This window comes from Sturnus vulgaris, chromosome W, assembly GCF_052056855.1.
Source record: "Sturnus vulgaris isolate bStuVul1 chromosome W, bStuVul1.hap1, whole genome shotgun sequence".
Classification (NCBI taxonomy): domain Eukaryota; kingdom Metazoa; phylum Chordata; class Aves; order Passeriformes; family Sturnidae; genus Sturnus; species Sturnus vulgaris.
The window spans coordinates 21,703,830-21,725,489 of record NC_142282.1 but is presented as its reverse complement, the minus strand read 5'-3'; the positions used below and the strand labels follow the sequence as shown (position 1 = coordinate 21,725,489).

General features: G+C 45.2%; 1 pseudogene; it reads right to left on the bottom strand.

The window, feature by feature from the left end:
- Positions 1–8,798: 8,798 nt before the first annotated feature.
- Positions 8,799–21,660, bottom strand: part of LOC148220034 (endogenous retrovirus group K member 8 Gag polyprotein-like) — a 115,229-nt pseudogene continuing 102,367 nt past the window's right edge.

The following is a 21,660-nucleotide window of genomic DNA, read 5'->3' as shown; positions in this document are numbered from 1 at the left end:
TTCCCCACATAGGTGTTCATATGTTATGTCATTATTATCAGCATCTTTTGCATCATCGGAGCTTTTTAAAAGCTCTAGTAAAAGCACTTTCAAAGATCTTTTCCACAGGCTTTCCCATAGATCATATTCTGAAGGAGTTAACAGACATTGGAAAAGCTCTTTGATATCATATGGAACCAGTTCGTTTGAGTTAAAGGTGGCTCTCATCATGCCTTTAAAGATTTCACTATTTCTACCAAATTCTCTCTGTACTTTACAAATTTCCTTTTTTATCTTGATAGGACAAAGGTTGAAAACTTCTTCTACGATTCCTCTTACCAAGATAAACTACAGGAGCAACTGATGGTATATACTCTTTTCCCTGGTGTTCACTTTCAGGGCAGTGCATCCCCCCCACCCGGACCGGGGGGCTGCCCACCCCCCCCCCACCACGGGGACACCATCCGTTCCGCAGGGGCTGTGAGCTGACCGCTCCCCACCCCCACCGGCACTGAACTCAGCATGGGCTCCACTGTCCTCCCCCACCCCGCAGCAGGTTGGAGGGAAGGAATGTGAAACCGGAGCGGGGGAGGGGTGCTGGGATCCAGGGTTGCAACACCTGTGAGCGGGGTCACTGGGTGCCGTGCAGGGCGGGGTCTTGGAGGGGGAAGGGGGCAGTGGAGCCGAGGGCAGGTATAGGTTATGGCAGGGGACAGGCTTAGGGGCAGGGACCGGAGGGTGAAGGGGGTTTCGCAATGAAGGAGGAAACACGTGGCTGCCACCCTATGGGACCCCCCCTACGGGCTGTATCGCATGGCCAGAGCTATCTGGGACCCCGACACCTTCAGGCGTAGCCACATGGCCGTTCCCCAGAGGGGCAGGGAACAAGGAAGGAGTGCTGACAATTTTCGAAAAATTATCAAAACCGGGATACCGGGGAGGACCCAGGGACTCAGAGCAGCCACAGCAGTGCTGGGCACCCTGCACCCCCCAGGGAGACCCGTGGGTCCCCTCCAGGTCCGGGTTATAGGGTTTTGGGATAAGGGAAGGTGTCTGAACCGTTTTGCTGCTGCTCTCTGTTGTTTTCTGTCTGAATTAAGTTTCCGAATTTGTAAGAAAATCAGGAGGAATACAGAAGCTGTTTTATCTCCATTTTCCACTTTTAAAGTTAATAAATCCCCTATTTCATCCCAAAATGAAATCGAATTCATATTTTGCAATTCAAGGTCAGATTTTTCAACAGACAGCCAGCTGGCAAAAGGGGCTAATTTTTTCTTCGGTATTAAAACATTTCCTGAACTTAATATTTCCCTTAGTTGGTTTCTTATACTCTTTTGTAAGGCAGATTGCTGTAAGCCCATGATGTTTAACAATTTGCCACTATATCTACCCGACTACAGTTAAAAACACAGGAAGAGAGTTAGTTGTTAAAACGTGCCAGGTACACTACGGTTTTCAGGCTTTACTGGATGCGGAGCCGATGTTAATTTTGCCGTTTCTGTCGGTGAAACCCACGTGGCTCCCGCAGCGCTGTAGGGACCGACCCCGCCGCAAAAACCCGCAAAAACAGCAAAAAACCGCAAAGAAAACCTCCGTGCCACCACTTTGAAACCGATCAAATCTGCTTGCCTGCCGCTGCGCCTGGGTGACTGCGTCCCGCGCCCCCAGTCCGCGCACCACACAACTTTGCCGCGGGCACACTGAGCCGCCCGCAGGCCTCTCACACGCCCGCGCCGTCTCTCTCCTTGAGAGCTGTGCCGTGCCAGCCAAATGCCACCGGTGAGAACCCCCCGCGGAGCTCCAGGAACCCAAACGCCGCAAAAGGAGGCTTCCACTTCCTTTTTTTTTTCTTGCAGGCAGAGGCGTCTGAGTAACTGTAGTGGGTCTACGTCCAGAACCGACCTGCCTGGGCTTCTGACAGGCTCCCGGTGCATGCTTAATGGTCATCGAACTGCACAAAATGCAGGTTAAAGAAATTTAAGCTAGTTTATCAGCTCCAAGGCTTCTTGAATCCCAAAAATAGGAGTCACAGCTGAATGTGGGGTGCTCTGTAGAGACCATTCAAGTTGGGCGCCAACTGAGGCTTTTTCTCACCCCTAAAATGGGGTTCTTCGCCCTTCCTCTGGTCTAGCTCAGGTGTTAGGGTGATGGCTCCCGGGGCCCTTGCCTCATGGATGTAAATTAGATAACAAAAGAGGCTCTTTTCCCTGATGAAGTTACAGGGTTTATTTCTCATGGGTAGCGAGGAAAAGAGGGAGCAAGAGAAAAAGAGACAGAGGTCAGGGGGCACAGATCTTTTCTAGGGTCTGAAAAGGGGGGGCGGGGCGAAATTGGATCCCAGCCAGCCCTGTATGGCGAGAAGGGGAGAGGGACCAAGCTACAGGGCATAGCAGGGGTCACGGAATGTACCATTTACAATTCATCTAGGAAATGCAACTGTCTTTCCTACCTGCTTGATCAGAGGCACATTAGAAGAGCAGTATGGACCTGAGGGGCAGATGCACATGCCTTCACACACCTCGCAGTGGGACTGTGGTTACAGCTGGAGGTTTGATACTCTTCCTAATAATTTGAGCGGTTAAAATAAAGCCAGAGGTAACAGGCCAAGTGAAAATACAATGCCAGGTTGCGGAAAGAGAATGTTACCTATCTGAACACCTACATAAATTCCCCATCATTCTCTTTGTTTAGGAGACCAAGCCAATGTCAGTGTAAATGAAAACAAGTGTGAATATTGATTTTTCTTGAATCAAGACTCAGCTTTATGGCCAAGTCAAAGGCCAATAAACCAGAAAGGCTCCGCTGAGCAGAGTGCAGAACTAACATGGAAGACAGTAATTTGACCTCTTATGTAAGCAGTGTTTGCTGGGGTCTTCATGCTGGAAAACAGGAATCAATAATACACACTCAGTATGAATGCAAAGAGCAGAGTCTTTAGTTTTAACAAAGAGATGATTTTTATACGTTTTCAGTGGTTACTTAGAGTTTGTTACAAAGAGTACGATTGGTTACACAAAAGACGTATTGTCTTGGGGTGACTGTATGATGCCTATATCCCCAAATCATCTGTTCTGTTGGTGTTGAATATTAAAATCTTCAACTTTAAGTCTGGTTCCAGGAGTGAAAGGGCAGAGGGGGGAAGAAGAAGTGCAGAGTTTGTTATCAGAGACTGCACTGGCTCCCCCGCATTCCTGCTCTCAGACTGTGTTGTCTGCGGTGGACAGCGAGAGAGAGCTCTCCTTTGCTCTTGGTTAGTTTTTTGGCTAGCTGAGGCAGAGAAGCCCCCTGGATTGTATTTTTGTTGGTTTTTTTATTTCCCATTTTTTTTCTGTTTTCCTGGAACTGTTTGAACCTGCTTTGGACTGAAAACCCAGAAGAGCACCGGGAGCTCACACCTGTGGCCCACCGGGCCTGGCCTGGGCCGCGGCATTCCCCAGCACCAGAGGGACTGAGAGCAGACTGAGCCGGGCAGCCCACAGAAAGAACTCTTCTAAATCTGCCATCTCCTCGGAATGGCGAGAGGTTTTGCTGTTTGATATTGTTCATTGTTGCGCTGGGAGGTGTGTTGCCTGTTGAATAAACAGTTCTTTTTTTTCCACTTCTCTCCAATTTTTTTTTCCTTTTCCTTTTTCCCGAGGGACCTCATTCAGAGGTTTCCTCCCAAATTTGCCCTAAACCAGGACACATATATATGTTAATAGTAATTCTATTGGTTCATCTAAGATCTATCTTTCTACAGTCTAGTTATTGTGTAAGATACTCTTTGAAGTGGACATGGTATGTCAACTAAACAGGATCTTGCTTCCCCAGATGTCTTTTCCTTTGTTCTTGCTTATCTCAACGTTAAAAGTTATGATTTTGTTTTTCTCCTATAGTCACGCCAAGGACACGGTAACCTTGAACAGACCTTTAACATAACTAAGGTAGTTTTCTATAGACAGGCTGCAGAGCCAGAGCTCCTACTAGGCCGCCAACATCTCCCCCTTTCTTTTCAAAAACAGCATTGGCCATACGTCGAATTTGAAAGGAAAAACCCTGGATGATGCAACGTCCCATACATAACACAATTACTACAATTAGTACAATAATAATTCCTATCTTAAGGATATCTTTTACCCATGCAGAAATCCCAAAAGACATTAACCCGTCATCAAGGGGGTTGTGATTGACAGTAATCTTCTTAGCGTGATCTTGAAGCCATTCTAGCTGCTGATGGATTGAATCATTATGATCGGACAAGTTAAAACAACACATTCCTTCAAAATCTTCACAGCCTTTGCTTTGGGCCAACAAAAGGTAATCAATAGCTGCTCTGTTTTGAAGAATAGCTTGTCGGAGACTACTCATATCTTGAGCCATTTGGGACAGAACTTGTGTAGTGACATTGGCTTGTTTAGCTGTCCAGCACGCTAGGTATTCCTTGCCAGGCTCTATCTCCACAGATTAAATATAGGCCTTGAGGTAGGGAAAGGGGCTTAGAAATGTCTAAGTGAATATGACCTGAACCCCACCCATAGGGGGATGATCCACAATGTTCACTACTATTGTAAAACTTACGAGGGGTTAGCAAGACTTGTTTTTTAGATTCGTTAATGTTCCAACTAGTCTGCCCAAAATACACACATCCGGAGTGATTTGCTTTTTGGCTGTCTAGTAAATTTAACTCTTGAGGATCCCATGGCAGGGTTGTATTTAGAGATTTGATTATTTTTGCCAGGCAGTGACTGTTGTTTTTTACTTCTGAGCAATTGATGGGGGGGCTATAGTAATTTCTTGTGGTTGTACCGGTGACCCAATGAGGGAAGTTTTAAATGGGTCAGTGGCTGCACTAAGATGTAAACAAAAATTTGTGTTACCAGTTTTGTTGGCCCAAGCGATCCAGAAGTTCTCTTGAGGGAGGTTGATTGATTGCGAAAAGCACTGGGTAAGAGTCAAACATAGTGTTAGTAGCTTAATTAGCATCATTATTGCTATGGATTTTGCAGGCAACAGTATATTGGCTAGATATAATAATAGTACACCAAGCAGTCTCAACTAGCTTTGTATAATTTAAAATATACCACGCATACAATGCTAAATTCCTTTCTTCTATTGATTCAAATAGGCTTATAGCTTCACTAACAGTTAAGTCAGGCAGTTTTAACCACTTTCTAAGTGATTCTAAAGGTCTTACTGATTGGCGTTCCTGACATTCATTACATCCCAAAAAGCAAGTATAAATATCACTGGAGTTATACTCCCTTTTACAATTTCCACGTAAAAAAGTTCCTAATTTCCATACTACACAACCGCAACGAGGAAATAATACTTCTTGTATTCTAGACCTAAGATATTTCTGTACTAGTCTACGCAAATCAATCACATCTGGAAAGTCTGGGATATTAGGGTGTGTTCTTATTGGTTCCTTGAGAATAATGATTGGGATCGGGATGAGATCTTGCACTCTATTCGTCCACCGTTGAATTTGGCTCTGTGTCTTCTCCAGTTTCCTCAATCTTTGATATCCAAGGCTTGACCCACTTGGCTGGGATCCAATTAGGTTTAGCACCTGTTAATACACAAGCATAACCCTGTCCCCATGTCAATAATTGGTGGGGACCAGTCCATTGTTGTGATTGGGGTTCCCATACAGATACTTGTATCTTATGAACAGTCAAAGATTCATCCTTGCAAAAATGCAGTGTAATGAGCAACATTTGGGTTTTTAGCTCAGGGCGTTCCATCCACATTTTCCAATTGTGGACATACAATGTTTTTGCTACGATTTCTTGTGGAGAGAGGGTGACATTCCCCTCCCTTTGTAAAGCAGAGAAAAGGCGTTTAAGGTCTTGATGTTTGCGTTCTACAATAGCTTGCCCAGTACTATTGTGAGGTACTCCTGTGACATGGGTAATGTTCCATCTACGTAGGAACTCACGTGAAGTAGAACTAACATAATTAGGACCGTTATCTGTTTTTATTTGTTGTGGGACACCATGCACTGCAAAAGCTTCTAACCAGTGTCTGCAGGTTGCCTTACTTTTGGCGTTTATCATAGGCGTTGCCCATACTAGTCTGCTACAGGTATCAACAGTGACATGTACATGTTTAAAGCGTCCAAATGATGGCACGATTGTGACATCTGATTGAAACAATGTTCTAGGGTGGAGACCACAAGGGTTCACTCCTTGTAACTGGATTGGGGGTAGTTTTGCCCAATCAGGACAACATGCTATGATACCTCGTGCCTCTCGTTTTGTTAGATGGAATTCCTTCTGTAGGCTTAATGCTGACTGGTGAAAAAAGGCATGAGAGGCAACGGCAAGGTCAAAATTACTGAGTCCAATGGCTGGTGAGGATACGATTTGGTCAATTTTGGTGTTTCCTTCTGATAAAAACCCTGGTAGATTGAGATGGCTGCGGATATGTGTTGAGAAAAAGGCATGGTGCCTGATATTAATTACATTTACTAGAAGAACGAGTTCATGATAAATTAAGGAGTTTGAGATTCGACCTATTAATGTGTCCTCAATTCTTTCCAAGATAGAGGCAACATACAAGGAATCGCTAACGAGATTAATTTCTTGAAAGTCAAAGTGTTGAAAAGCTAAGGTTACAGCCTTGAGTTCAAGTAATTGCACTGATCCTTCCGGATGTTGGTAAACTACGACATCCCAGTTGCCATTTTTCCATATTGCATATCCGAACCTTTTGGTCCTTCCACTGGCATCAGTAAAAACAGTGATCGCATTGGGAATTGGCTTAGAGTTTCGCAATGTTTGACCTTTTAGTGGGAGGTTAGTGGAAAACAAGGCATGTGGCGGATAATGATTATCAAGTTCTAAGCCAATAGTGGCTGTAGTGAATGTATACGATAGTGATTGCCGTTCAGTGCAAAGAGACAAATTATTTATGGGCACATAAAGAGAAGATGCATCAACTCCAAAAACAGTAAGCACTCGTTGGCGTGCTTTCAGAATTAAGGATCCTAAATGATCAATACGTCTTGTAACAGAGGAAGTGAGGCTACATGCTAAAAACAGCCATTCCAATAAGAAGAAAGTCTTGAATGATTCCTGCCCAATTATAGCAATTTGTTCAGCAGGGTAGTTAATGATATAAAGGTTTATTGGTATTGGTAGGATCAAACTTAAAAGCAGTTGTACAATGCAACTTTTTAGCAATTATTTGCAGTGCTTGTTTCCCTTCTTGGGTTAATTCCCTTTTATCATTAATGTCCTTTGAACCTTGTAATAATTTTCTTAAAGGATCTAAGTCTTGATTTGAAATACCTGCCCATGCACGTATGCTTTGAATGTCTCCTAGAAGCTTTTGCACATCATTGACTGTTTCAATATTTGCATGTAAAGTTACCTTTTGAGGCACAAAGCGAGCTTGTGTTATTTTAAAGCCCAAGTAAGACCAAGGGTCGAAGAATTGCACCTTTTTTTTCTGCCACTTTCAATCCCCACTTTTCTAATTCTAGCAATAATTCCTTTTGTTTTAAGTGGGGTAACGGAAATTCACTTGTGACTAAAATGTCATCCATATAATGATATGTTAGAAAATTTGGATTATTAAGTCTCCATTGATGTAAGGCTTGGTCTACAAACCATTGACAAATTGTAGGACTATTTTTCATACCTTGAGGGAGTACCACCCACTCATATCTTTTCATAGGTGCACTGTGATTAATGGAGGGCACACTAAATGCAAATCGTTTGGTATCTTCAGGGTGCAACAGAATGCTAAAAAAAGCAATCTTTGATATCAATAATAAACAGGTGATAGTTTTTTGGTAAACCAGCTGGCGATGGCAAACCTGGTTGCAGAATTCCTAAAGAGTGCATTTGATTATTGACTGCCCTTAAGTCATGTAAAAATCTCCATTTTCCCGACTTTTTTTGTATAACAAAAACGGGGGTATTCCAGGGACTCATAGAAGGTTGTAAATGACCAAAGGCTAATTGTTCTTGTACTAATGAATGGAGATGCTCTAATTTATCTTTAGTGATGGGCCACTGAGCCACCCATACTGGTTGGTCAGATTTCCATGTTAGTTGTATAGTGGGTCGAGCACCTATCGGCTCAGTGGCCGCCCCTGAAAATGTTGGTTGGTTAAAATGACATTCCATTGACTAAGCATGTCTCTACCAAGGATCCAAAGAGGAGTGTCTAGTACATAAGGTTTTACTACAGCCTTGTTTCCCTCTTTATCAGTAATTTCTACAAATTCCTGACTTTGTAAAGTACGGGTGGTTCCAGCAACTCCTAAGATTTGCTCATTTAAGAGTGTAGTGGGCCACTGCTGAGGCCAAGCAATTAGTGGTATTATGGTGACATCTGACCCAGTGTCTAGCATCATTGAATGTTCAAACATTTCAGAATCATCGATATTATCAGAATACAATTTTACGGTTACTTGCCGGGTCGGTCTATCACTAGTCATGACTTGAGCAAAGGCAATTAAGGGTCCGGTACTACCAAAACCACCAGATCTTTGTGAATTAGTAGCTGTTGGAACCTGGGGAAGAAAAGGAACAAGTTGAGCAATTACACTACCTTGTGGAATGAACATTGGTGGGGAAAAGACTTTCACTACTATTCTGATAACACCACTATAATCAGCATCAATTACACCAGGTAAAACGAAAATGCTGTCTAAAGTGGCCGACGATCTCCCTAGCAATAATGCGGCCATACCGCCACCTAATGGACCTTTGGTAGTACTATCGATGACGGTAACAGAATCATCAAAAATAGTCACGGAGTCTCTAGTTACCAAATAGACTCCAGCGCTCCTTTTTGTGGCGGGGAGCATGTTGTAGAGACAGCCATGGCTACTGAGGGGTTCTTTTTGTTCGCAGCGCCCCCCCCTTGCGGCTCATCTCGTTTCCCGCCAACGGTGTCCCATCCTTTTTAAATTTGGATCGGCATTCATTTGCCTTGTGGCCAAACTTTTCGCATCAGAGGCAAGTGCCGACAAATGATGTAGATGTGAGGTTCGTATTGTTATTTTGTTGTTGTTTTGCCAAACTTGAAGGACAATGCTTTCTAATATGTCCGGTATGACCGCAATTATAGCATGTATTGGGAGGGCCTTTGTCCCCGTTCCCTTGCTTGTGTGCTCGAGTAATGGCTGCAGCTAAAGCAGCAGCATGAATTCGAGCTTTGTCCTTTTCAATTTCTAAAGGGGCTCGTGAACATTGTTCAATCATTTGTATTATTGTCATATGAGCTGGTAATGCTGCTAATAATCGCTTGCAGGTGGCATTTGCATTTTGCATAGCTATTTCTTTTACTGAAGTATCTTTCATATCAGGAGGGACATCTGGTGCTACCTCTACTCCTTCTTTAATCCTGTCCACAAAAGACAAAAAGGATTCATCTTCCTTTTGCTGAATATGTAAATAAGGTTGTCGAGGCTTACCTACTTGGGGCAAGTTGTTAAAAGCTTCTAAAGCAGCAGACTTGCTTTGAGCTAAAATGCGAGCCCCTAACATTGCCTGTCTTTGTGGATCGATGAATTGACCATTTCCCATAAGCACATCTAGCGTGGCAAAGCGTAGAGGATCACCTTGCGGCAAATTGACATTATCTAATTGTTTAAGCTCCAATCTTTGTTGCCACTTTGCTAAAAATAACATATAACTAGTAGGTCCTAGTATAAGCTCAAACATAGCCTTAAGGTCAGCAGGGACGAGTTCTTGATATTTTAGCAATGCTTCTACTTGCCGCCTTACCAAGCGATTATCAACACTGTAGTCCATTACAGATTTTTGAACCCTTGCTATCATTTGCCAGTCTAAGGGCTGCCAAGCATTATTACCACCAGTTCCTCGCACCACCGGAGCTGAGACAAACTGAAAATCTCCCTTCAACTCAGCATTTGTTACCACTCCTTTCCACCTCTTATTCATGTCAAAAGAAGGGTCTTTGGGGATGGAAGTTTTGTCAGGACCTTTCCCTGAGCCTCCCAAGCCTCCCAAGCCTCCCGAGCCTCCCTCCCCTCCTTTGTTCCACCAACGCTGAAAAGAGTCATTAAAGGTAGTTAACAATCCCGTCCCTTCCTTTTCTGTAGAATGAGAAACATTTGTGTTTTCAATTTCAGAAAGCATTATTGGGGGTAAACCTTTAGATGTTAGAAATTGATTTGCAGTAGGCATATCCCACTCCCCCGCCTTAACCAAATTGATAATGTTCTGTCAGCGTTGAGATGTAGAAGTATTCGGTGCAGAAAAAGAATTTTCCTCTAAAGTTTTGAGGCCGGAGAGAATGGCGTTATGGGCCTTTTTATATGCTTCCCGAATCGTTTTACTTTTGGAACCCTTATCAAGCCGCTTCATTTCACCTAACAGTTCAAGCATGGTTTCGGTCTGCTTTTGCAGTGTGGACTGTAAATCGTCCGTGTCCATTTCTGTTTCTTCGGGAAGAGGCACAGTCGCTGGGTCGAAAGTGGGAGGTGAGGGCAGATGTAACACGGGGTCAGTATTAGTGGGATTAGCGGGCGCTACGCTTATTGTTACTGGGGGTGCTGTAGGTACCAAGGGCGCAGAGGGTGCCATAGGTGCCGGGGGTGCAAAGGAAGGCACATTATGAACATCGGTAGGGTCCCAGGGTGGTATTAAATCATCATAGGGGCCACGGGCCGCAGGGGCTGACACGTACGCGGGTGGGACAGTAGCAGACTCTTGGGTGAGTTTACCAGCTACGGCAGTGACCATGGTCTGTGCTGCGAGTTCCAGCTCAATTTCAGCACCCATTTGTTCAATTAACATGCGCAGCTGCCGGTACGTAGGAGCTAAGGATTTTACCTCCTTATTCCCAGTTTGTATAGCTTCCCACAAATCTGCCCCGACTTCTTGCCAAGTAGTCTCTTTAAAAACATCGGTAGAGTCTTTTAAAAAACCACGATGTTTAGCCCAATATAGTGAATTCATGAGCGAAGACCGATCAACAGTCTCTCCTTTCTTTCGGGCAAGTCTCATTAAGGCATCACCAGTAGCCTTCTCGATAGCTGATACCGTGTTTCCCATCCAGCAAATTTTTTACAGCCGTCTAAGGCTCCGACTCACCGGTCGACAGTGGCCACTCACACCTCTCTCGGACGCCCGGTCGCAACCGCTGCGGGAAGTCAACGTTCTCCTAGGCGGCACGCACAGAGACCCTCCACATAAAAGTCCGTCTGTTAAGCAGTCTGGCCTCTTCGGATCATCACGTCGGGGTCAGCAAGATGCTGGGGTTTTCATGCTGGAGAACAGGAATCAATAACACGCACTCAATAAGAATGCAAAGAGCAGAGTCTTTATTTTTAACAAAGAGATGATTTTTTTACGTTTTCAGTGGTAAATTAGAGTTTATTACAAAGAGTACGATTGGTTACACAAAAGACGTATATATGTTACTAGTAATTCTATTGGTTCATCTAAGATCTATCATTCTACAGTCTAGTTATTGTGTAAGATACTCTTTGAAGTGGACACGGTATGTCAACTAAACAGGATCTTGCTTCCCCAGATGTCTTTTCCTTTGTTCTTGCTTATCTCAACGTCAAAATTTTTGATTTTGTTTTTCTCCTATAGTCACGCCAAGGACACGGTAATCTTGAACAGGCCTTTAACATAACTAAGGTAGTTTTCTATAGACAGGCTGCAGAGCCAGAGGTCCTACTAAGCCGCCAACAGTGTTGGAATGGTTCCCCATCCAAAAGGAACGATGTCAAATGCTTCTTTGGAAATATTTTAACTTCTGTGCATTTCTTTCTTTGTAATGAACTAATCTGTAACAAGCCAGGACATGATTCTGTTCAGTAGAAACAGATCAATGGCAACATTTAGCCTAAAGGTTTTATGAGATTGATCAGGAAGTTGGATTTAGATTTAAAGGCACTGTAGTCATATTTAATTTTATTTCTCTCCGTACTTGAGCCTCTTAAACAGGGACCTTCAATTGGACAGGAACAGGACACTGAAGCGAATTGTAATGGATGACGTAATGGCTTACCTGGAAGCATTTTGTGGGAGTTGATTTCTTCTAGGTATCCATCAGTCAGCATTTTAGTGTGAAGGAAATCTTCAAACAGGTAAAACAAAAATTCCCGTTGGTTTAAAACCTGACTGCTATATTAATTTTTCACTTTTGAGAAAATTTTCATGACCTTTAAAATTCAGACTATATCAAGTATTGTTTCAGCCTTTGAAGAAAGTGCTTTTGATAGAGATAGGAGAGGGAAACCAAAACATTTCTCAGAGCCGCACTTTCAAATCTGTCCTTGTTACAAACGGCACTTGAGCAAATTCATTTGCCTTTGGAACAGAAAACGACAAGGTAACAGGCTTATCATTACGGATTTGAGTGTTCCAGGTTCTTTAGATAGTAAGTGATCTATTCAAGATGACCTCTTACTGAAATAGATCCCTTTTGAGAAGGGCTATGTATTTCTTAGAAGAAAGGAAATCCCTATGTTAAAATGGTGTGGTGGGTGGTTTTTGTTGTTGTTTTGCTTTTAGAACTGGCAAGGCACAATCGACTTCATAGTTCGAGATCCAAATAAGACCATGACATTCCAAACAGGTGTTTCTTTTTGGTTGTTTTTTAATCGGTATATCTTTGGATTGTAACCAGTAGAACTGTGCTTGAACTGGAAAGAAGTATCGGAGGTTTCAGAAGTGGAACATACAGTGGAACGGTAAGCTGAGAGCATTGTGCAAGGAGAGGAAAGAGGGGAAAATGGTGAGAGTTTCCTGAGTCGGAAGGGACCCCTAGGGATCGTCAAAGTCCAACTCCTGGCCCTGCACAGACACTCCAACAGTCCCACCCTCTGCATCCCTGAGAGCATTGGCCAAACGCTCCTGGATCTCTGGCAGCCTTGGGGCTGTGCCCATTGCCTGGAGAACCTATTCAGTGCCTGACCAGCCTCTGAGGAAAAAAACCTTTCCCTGATAGACAGCCTAATCGTCCCCTGACACAGCTCCTGGCATTCCTTTGGCTCCTGTCCCTGGTAGCAGAGAGCAGAGAGCAAAGCTGTCCCTGTGCTGCCCTTGAGATGAGCTGAGAGGTGCCAAGTGAGGTGTGAGCTCAGTGTCCTCTCTGCAGCTGAACCAAATGCCCTCAGCCACTCTTTGTATGGCTTCCCCTCCAGCCTCTTCACTCTCTCTGTGTCCCTCCTTTGGACGTTTCTGCAATAGCCTGAGGTCTTTCTGACGTTGTGGCATCCAAAATTGCCCCCAGGGCTTGAAGAGAGCCCAGTCCCAGCCCAGAGCAGAGCAGGACAATCACCTCTATCGAGCGAGCGGTGCCACAAGATAGGGACACTTGTCAAAAATCAGCTGGAGAAAGAAATCTAACAGAGAAACAGGTAATCTAGGCACAGGAAATGGAAGCAGCAGAGGAAGAAGAAGATGAGGAGAGGATTCCTTGTAAAAGTGAAGAAAATGAGCATGCAGAACAGGGACTAAGCATTATGCAGGTAAGTGAGCAAGTGAATAAGTTTGAAAGTGAAGGCAGTTTTGTCCAAAAGAAGGAGGAATAGGAAGTCTTTTTGCTGAGAATGAATAGAAAGGTTTTTTCCATTTAATTTGTATACGAAGCGCACAGGGCTCTAGATCCTTTTGTGGGAAAATGGAGTGTGTAAAGTTGCCAATCATTTTGGAGCGAATTTGGAGGTTTTTGGGGTCGCAAGTGAATTTTGGGTTGTATTCTGGGGACTTGGTGGTTCCCAGGGGAATTGGGGGGGGGGGGGGGAGGGGGGATTTGGGGAGATCCAGGTGAGTTTGAGGGGTCCCAGGTTGATTTTGGGGGAGAATTTGTGGAATTTTGTGGGATCCCGGGTAGCGCGGCTTGGGGTTCCGTTGGTTTGAACGTAAAACCAGTGCGAGACTCCAAGTCAGTAATACAATTTAATAGGTGGAAAGAGAAAAAATAAAATACATGCAATAATATAAAAGAAAAAACCACCAACAAAGTCAGAAATACAACCTGACACCCTGTCAGTCAGGGTGTTGGTAGCAGTCCGTATAAATGGTGGCTGCAGTCCTCCTGGATGACAGATGTGGTTCAGTAGAAGCAGTGCTCCTGTAGAAGGGGCAGTTTTTCTCCGAAGATCCAGCGATGATGTGGAAAAAGGTTCAACTTTCCTCTGGGATCCAGTGGAAAGGACTGCCTTGGTGTTCCAAATCTCACTTTTTATCTAGGTAGGAAATGTTTGGCTCCTCCCCCTAGCTGGAGCATCTCCCAATGGGATGATGTAATCTTATCAGTCACACAAGAGGACTTAATGGCCCATTAACAGAATCTGTCTTCTGGAGGAAGGATGGGTTGTGAATAGATAACGATGATCATCCCCCTGATCTTATCAGATGGCGCATAGGCAGAGGATATCTCCCACAGAGATAAGGATCACCACCCCTCCCACATTTTAACCGATGGTGATCGAATACACATTTTTGCATTGTACCCCAGGACATAATCCACCCCTTATTCTATTACCATCTACATCATACCCAAACCAATACCCTGTTACAGATATATAATCCAAAATGAAACCTTACATACAGTTCTCACTAAAAATTAGATCTCCTTGCTGTACACAATGGGTTTCCCCATCTTTCTGCATTACCCACCAAGTGCAACCAGGTCCTTGAGCAAAAACAATCCCACGGATTGGTTTGCCTTTGCCTGTTGTGGGATTAATCCAAACAGTCTTTCCTAAAATACCTTTCATGTGTGCCACAGAGACCTTGTTTCCATCCACTGTGTGCAGGGGTTCAGAGTGGGCAGGACCGGCTCAATTGATGGACCTTCGGGTGTTAACCATCCAGGTGGCTTTGGCCAAGTTCATTTCCCAATTTCTGAAGGTTCCACCACCTGGTGCTTTCAAAGTAGTCTTAAGGAGTCCATTAGACCGTTCAACCTTCCCGGCAGCTGGCACATTGTAAGGGATATGATATATCCATTCAATACCATGTTCTTTGGCCCAGGTGTTGATAAGGCTGTTCTTGAAATGGGTTCCGTTGTCTGATTCAATTGTCTCGGGGGTACCATGCCTCCAAAGGACTTGTTTTTCTAGGCCCAAGATGGTGTTCTGGGCAGTGGCATGAGGCACAGGGTAGGTTTCTAACCATCCTGTAGTTGCTTCCACCATGGTCAGTACGTAGCGCTTGCCCTGGTGGGTTTGGGGAAGGGTGATGTAGTCAATTTGCCAGGCTTCCCCATACCTGTACTTTGACCATCGTCCACCGTACCACAGAGGCTTCAACCAGTGGCCTGTTTGATGCTGTCCATGGTAAGGTCCACCCCTCCGTCACGGGCCCATCGGTATGTTGCATCTCTCCCCTGATGACCAGAGGCATCATGGGCCCAATGAGCTAGGAATGATTCTCCCTTGTGCTGCCAGTCTAGATCTACCTGTGATACTTTCACTTTGGCAGCTCGGTCCACCTGCTCGTTGTTGTGATGTTCTTCAATAGACCGGGTTTTGGGTACATGTGCATCCATGTGTCAAACCTTTATGGTCAATTTCTCTACTCGGGCAGCAATGTCCTGCCAAATCTCAGCTGCCCAGATGGGTTTCCCTCTGCGTTGCCAGTTGGCCTTTTTCCAGCGATCCAGCCATCCCCACAGAGCATTAGCTACCATCCATGAGTCACGGTAGAGATAAAGCCTTGGCCACTTCTCTCATTCAGCAATATCCAAAGCCAACTGGACGGCTTTTAACTCTGCGACCTGACTCGATCCACCTTGTCCGTCGGTAGCTTGTGCCACTTTTCGTATGGGGCTCCGTACTGCAACTTTCCATTTCTGGTTAGTGCCTACAATTTGGCAGGAACCATCAGTGAAGAGGGCATATCGTCTTTCAGTCTCCCGTAGCTCATTATATGGTGGGGCTTCCTCAGCACGTGCCACTTGCTCCTCTTCTTCTTCAGAAGACAATCCAAAAGTCTCACCTTCAGGCCAGTTTGTAATTATTTCCAGAATCCCAGTGTGATTTGGATTTGCAGTACGGGCGCACTGAGTCATGAGGGCAATCCACTTGCTCCATGTGGTGTCAGTGGCGTGATTTGTGTAAGGCACCTTTCCCTTGAACATCCAACCCAGGACTGTTAGTCGGGGTGCCAGGAGGAGTTGGTTTCTTTGCCAATCACCTCTGAGGCAGCTTGAACTCCTTCATAGGCGGCCAAGATCTCCTTCTCTGTGGGAGTGTAGTTGGCTTCAGATCCTTTGTAGCTTCTGCTCCAGAATCCCAGTGGTCGACCCCGAGTCTCCCCAGGCACCTTCTGCCAAAGGCTCCAGGGCAGACCGTGGTTCCCGGCTGCAGAGTAGAGCACGTTCTTCACATCTGGTCCCGTCCTGACTGGGCCAAGGGCTACTGCATGAGCAATCTCCTGCTTGATCTGGGCAAAGGCTTGCTGCTGCTCAGGGCCCCAGTGGAAATCATTCTCTTTGCGGGTGACGGGGTAGAGAGGGCTCACAATCTGACTGTACTCAGGAATGTGCATTCTCCAAAAGCCTATGGCACCTAGGAAAGCTTGTGTTTCCTTCTTGCTGGTAGGTGGAGACATAGAGGTGATCTTATTCATTTCCTCTCTTGGGATCTGACAACGTTTATCTTGCCACTTGACTCCTAGAAACTGAATTTCCTGAGCCGGTCCCTTAACTTTATTTCGCTTAATGGCAAAACCAGCTTTCAGCAGAATCTGGATAATCTTCTCTTGTTTCTCGAAGACTTCCCCTGCTGTGCTGCCCCATACAATGATGTCATCAATATACTGTAGATGTTCGGGGGCTTCACCCTTTTCCAGTGCAGCCTGGATCAGTCCATGACAGATGGTAAGACTGTGCTTCCACCCCTGGGGCAGACGATTCCAGGTGTACTGCACGCCCCTCCAGGTGAAAGCAAACTGAGGCCTGCATTCTGCTGCCAGAGGAATGGAGAAAAATGCATTGGCGATTTCCATGGTGGCGTACCACTTTGCTGCCTTGGACTCCAGCTCGTACTGGAGTTCCAGCATGTCCGGCACAGCAGCGCTCAGGGGTGGAGTCACCTCATTCAATGCATGATAGTGTACAGTCAATCTCCATTCTCCTTCAGATTTACGCACAGGCCAGATGGGGCTGTTGAAGGGTGAGTGGGTTTTACTGACCACCCCTTGGCTCTCCAGCTCACGGATTATTTCATGGATGTGAATCACCGAGTCTCTGTCAGTACGGTATTGCCGACGGTGTACTGTTGTTCTGGCGATTGGTACCTGTTGCTCTTCAACTCTCAGTAGTCCCACAGCAGAGGGGTCATCTGCAAGACCAGGCAAGGTGTTCCATTTTCTAATGTCATCTGTCGCTACAGCAGCTATACCAAAAGCCCAGCGATATCCTTTTGGGTCTTTGAAATATCCATTTCTAAGATAGTCCATGCCAAGGATGCATGGGGCCTCTGGGCCAGTCACGATGGGGTGTTTCTGCCACCTGTTCCCAGTTAAACTCACTTTGGCCTCCACTACAGTCAGCTGCTGGGATCCTCCTGTTACCCCAGAAATAGAGATGGATTCTTCTCCTACATTCTTTGATGGCATCAGAGTACATTGGGCGCCGGTGTCAACCAAAGCCTTATGTTTTTGTGGGTCGGATGTGCCAGGCCATCGGATCCACACAGTCCAATAGATCCGATTATCCCTCTCCTCTACCTGGCTAGAGGCAGGGCTACTCTATTCCTGATCTTGGTACATGTCGCTCTCTTCCTGTAAATAGGTTCTTGAGGTCCCTTCAAGAGGATCAGTCATATCATCATTCTGATACTGTCTGGAGTTCTGTACACAAGAGACTGGAGCAGCATTGACTCTAGATGGGCTTCTTGTGGTAGGTGTCCCTCTTTTCAGCTCACGTACCCGGGCTGCTAAGGAGGAGGTGTGTTTTCCATCCCACTTCCTCATGTCTTCTCCATGCTTCTGAAGGAAAAAACAGAGGTTACCTCGTGGAGTGTGTCATCTGTCCCTGCCTGAGGAACGCCTACTCCTAATGGCAGAAACTCTTGTTGGTTCTGGAGAGATCTGGTAGTTGTTTTCCTTAAGTTCTTTTTTTAGTTTCTGATGGCCCTCTTCAATCAAGCTTCGGACTTGCTCCACCAGCCTTGTTTCCACGGATGAGACATGGGTACGAAATGGGGCTGTGACAGTGTCCTCATAAATTCTTAGTTTATTGGCCAAGACGCCTACCATGTCCTCACCTTCCCTCCACTGCAGCGTTGCCAGGTAACGGGAATACATCTCTGATCCAAGCCGTGCAAATCTCAACCACATCTATGACGTGCACCGGACACAGTCTGGGCTCTTAGGAAATCTCTCATCTTCTCAGAAAATGATCTCCAGCACGGCCAATTCCCTCAGGCATCGGATACCTTGTTCTATTGTGCTCCATTTTCCTTGGTGCACCTGGAGATCTTCTTTACAAAGGTATCTGTCCTTCACACTTGTCAGCAGTAGCCACCAGAGGCTGAGAATTTCTTGGGTTCTCCCAATCCCCTGGTCAATGACCACATCCCGGGACAGAGATCCAAGTTGCCTGGCCTCACTTCCATCCAGAATGGTGTCATTGGCTGCAGCGTCCCAGATGCGGAGCAGCCAGGTCAAGATGGACTCATTTGTCTGGTGGGTGAATTCCCTCCGCAGGTCAAGCAGCTCACCCAGGGATAGAGAGCGAGTGATGATTTCTGGATCTGTCTCTTCCGCTGGGTGCGAAGGTCCTGCCATGTCCTCGTCAGTCACTATGTGGACTGATTTGCTCTTTGATTTCTTCTTCTGAACGGGGGCAACTGCTACTGCACTATGCTGTGCTGGTGCAGTGATGGTTTGTGTGGAGATGCTGATGGCGCTTCTGGCTTTTTTTCTCCTCTGTGGCAGTCTGCGTAGACACGGACACTGTTGCTTTGGGTTTGGTTCTTCTCCTCTTTGTGACATTGTGTGCAGACATGGACGAAGTGGATTTGTTTCTTTTTTCCTCTTCCTCAGGAATACGCAGCAATACACCATGTAGTGTTTTATTTCTAAGCATGTTGTAGGCTGTGCAGAGAAGACAAAGCAGAACTAACAACAATATTATGCTGTCCTTAGCATCCAGCGGGAACTCAACATTTCCAAAAACTACTGAATCAGGCCGGAAAGATTGGAAAAAATCATTCTCTACCCCTCCCAAGGGCTGGGTGTGATTGTTAAAACCCCGGATGCAGCAACCTAGACTAAGACAAGCAAACAAAGTTGAGTATATATTCCCAATTATGTTCATTGCCTTAGAGGTTATCATGCAGTAGACATAATAGGCCAATGAATCAATTTTTATACCATATCCTGGTTTACACAGGAGCATTACAGCTGGCAGATAGTTCCCCATGTGCAGAAAAATATAGAGAACAAGATATAAAACCCATGTAAGCATGTTGAGAATCATGGTGAATACAAAATTGTAATACTGACCTTTCTCAGTACCCTTCGTGCCCCACGTTGGGCGCCAATAAATGTGTTGGTTTGAAAGTAAAACCAGTGCGAGACTCCAAGTCAGTAATACAATTTAATAGGTGGAAAGAGAAAAAATAAAATACATGCAATAATATAAAAGAAAAAACCACCAACAAAGTCAGAAATACAACCTGACACCCTGTCAGTCAGGGTGTTGGTAGCAGTCCGTATAAATGGTGGCTGCAGTCCTCCTGGATGACAGATGTGGTTCAGTAGAAGCAGTGCTCCTGTAGAAGGGGCAGTTTTTCTCCGAAGATCCAGCGATGATGTGGAAAAAGGTTCAACTTTCCTCTGGGATCCAGTGGAAAGGACTGCCTTGGTGTTCCAAATCTCACTTTTTATCTAGGTAGGAAATGTTTGGCTCCTCCCCCTGGCTGGAGCATCTCCCAATGGGATGATGTAATCTTGTCAGTCACACAATAGGACTTAATGGCCCATTAACAGAATATATTTTCTGGAGGCAGGATGGTGTTGGGGGTTGAATGCTTCCGTTTTCTTTCTGTGGAATTTCTCACATTGTTATACTGAGTAACTGCGGCTACACCTTAAAACGACAGATAATGTTCTCTAGTAGGGGGGTGGGTGGAGGGGGAAGGGGGGGAACAGGAAAAGGAAGGGTGGGACGCGGGGTCTGGAGCAGGGGACTCGCTCTCTCTTGGCTCTTGGAGTGGGAGTACCGCCCAGGGCTCCGGTCTGGCATCTCCCCTGCCATCCCAGCACTGAGATCCACGCTCCTTGCCATTGGACATCGCTCTGCTGCTCTCCCATCTCACCCTACTATCTCCAGACACCCTGCTGAGCATAACGAACGACACCGTGAGGGGGAGTCACTTTCCCAGCCTCTCTCACCCCTGGGACGCCGCCGCCATCACAACAGCCCTCTTCAACTGCACGGGACCTGCCCTGCCCCCACAGCACCGGTAACTGAGCGCAGGGAGACGGCCTGTGGCCAAAAGGGACTGGAGGGGAGCTATACTATTCTGTTCTGTTGTCAATTTTTATAGCTGTTATTGTTTTTTCTGCCTTGTTAGATATCAGTAAAGAACTGTTACCCTTATGCCCACATCTCCTGCCTGAAGGCTTCTGATTTGGACCTAAAATAATTAAAAGGGAGGGGGTTGCATTCCGCATCTCAGGAAAGGGGTTCTTGACTTTCCTTAGCAGATACCTGTCTTTCAAACCAAGACAATAATACAACATAATATAACATAACAAGGTGATTTTAAACAGAATTATTTAATCATATAATTTCCTTTATCTAGTGTCCATGCTTCACTTCAGAGCTTAGTATTCTGGTTTATGCAAACCCCAATGCTTTTGTGATTAACACGTATCTTTTATCAATTGTCACAATTTCCCCACTTCTCTTTTTTTATCCCATTGATTAGTGTTCTGGTTTCAAATTTTGTCAGTACCTCTTGTACTGTCATTAATTTTGTTGCCTCCTCAGGGTCTATTGGTATTGTAGCAACTTGCATTCCTTGAACCATCGACTGGATTAGTCGAATGATGCATGGAACAAGATAAGGGATGAACAGTAGTCCTAATAATGCACATGTTAACATAAATCCTAATTTCTTCCACCAAGTTTCCCCCAACAAGTTATTCCGTCAATTATCATTAAGCATAGAGTTCCCGGTTTGTACAGGTACATGGGCTATTCATTTTATTTGTTCTGCAATTTTAGTAATTACTTCACCATTATCATCAATTTCTAAGCAGCATTCAGAATTATTAAACTTTCCACACACTCCCCCTTCTTCAGCTAACAGATAGTCTAGAGCCAGTCGGTTTTGATATACTGCAGCTCTAGTTTGGGTAGGTTGTTTAGCTATCAATTCCATTGCTAGGGCTGTCCGGTTTGAAGTAATTTCTACCACGGCTTGTAGCCTGATAATTCTATTTAGCATATAAATTGGAGTGCGATAGCCCCAGCTCCCATCTTGAGCCCAGGGAGCTGGTCCATAATATTCAATAATTCGTTCTGGGGGCCATTCATCATCCTTCCATATTTGTGTTCCCCCTATGTCTGTGCTCCTTTTATTTCGATACAAAGTTTCATACAAGGGAACTCCTAACACTCTATTACCCTTTTCCTTTGGTAATGTAAAAAACGCAGGCTGGATAATCCCTAGAGTACATGTCCCTCTCCATCTTTTTGGTAGGGTATTATAAGCTTTTTTCCCACAGATCCAAAATA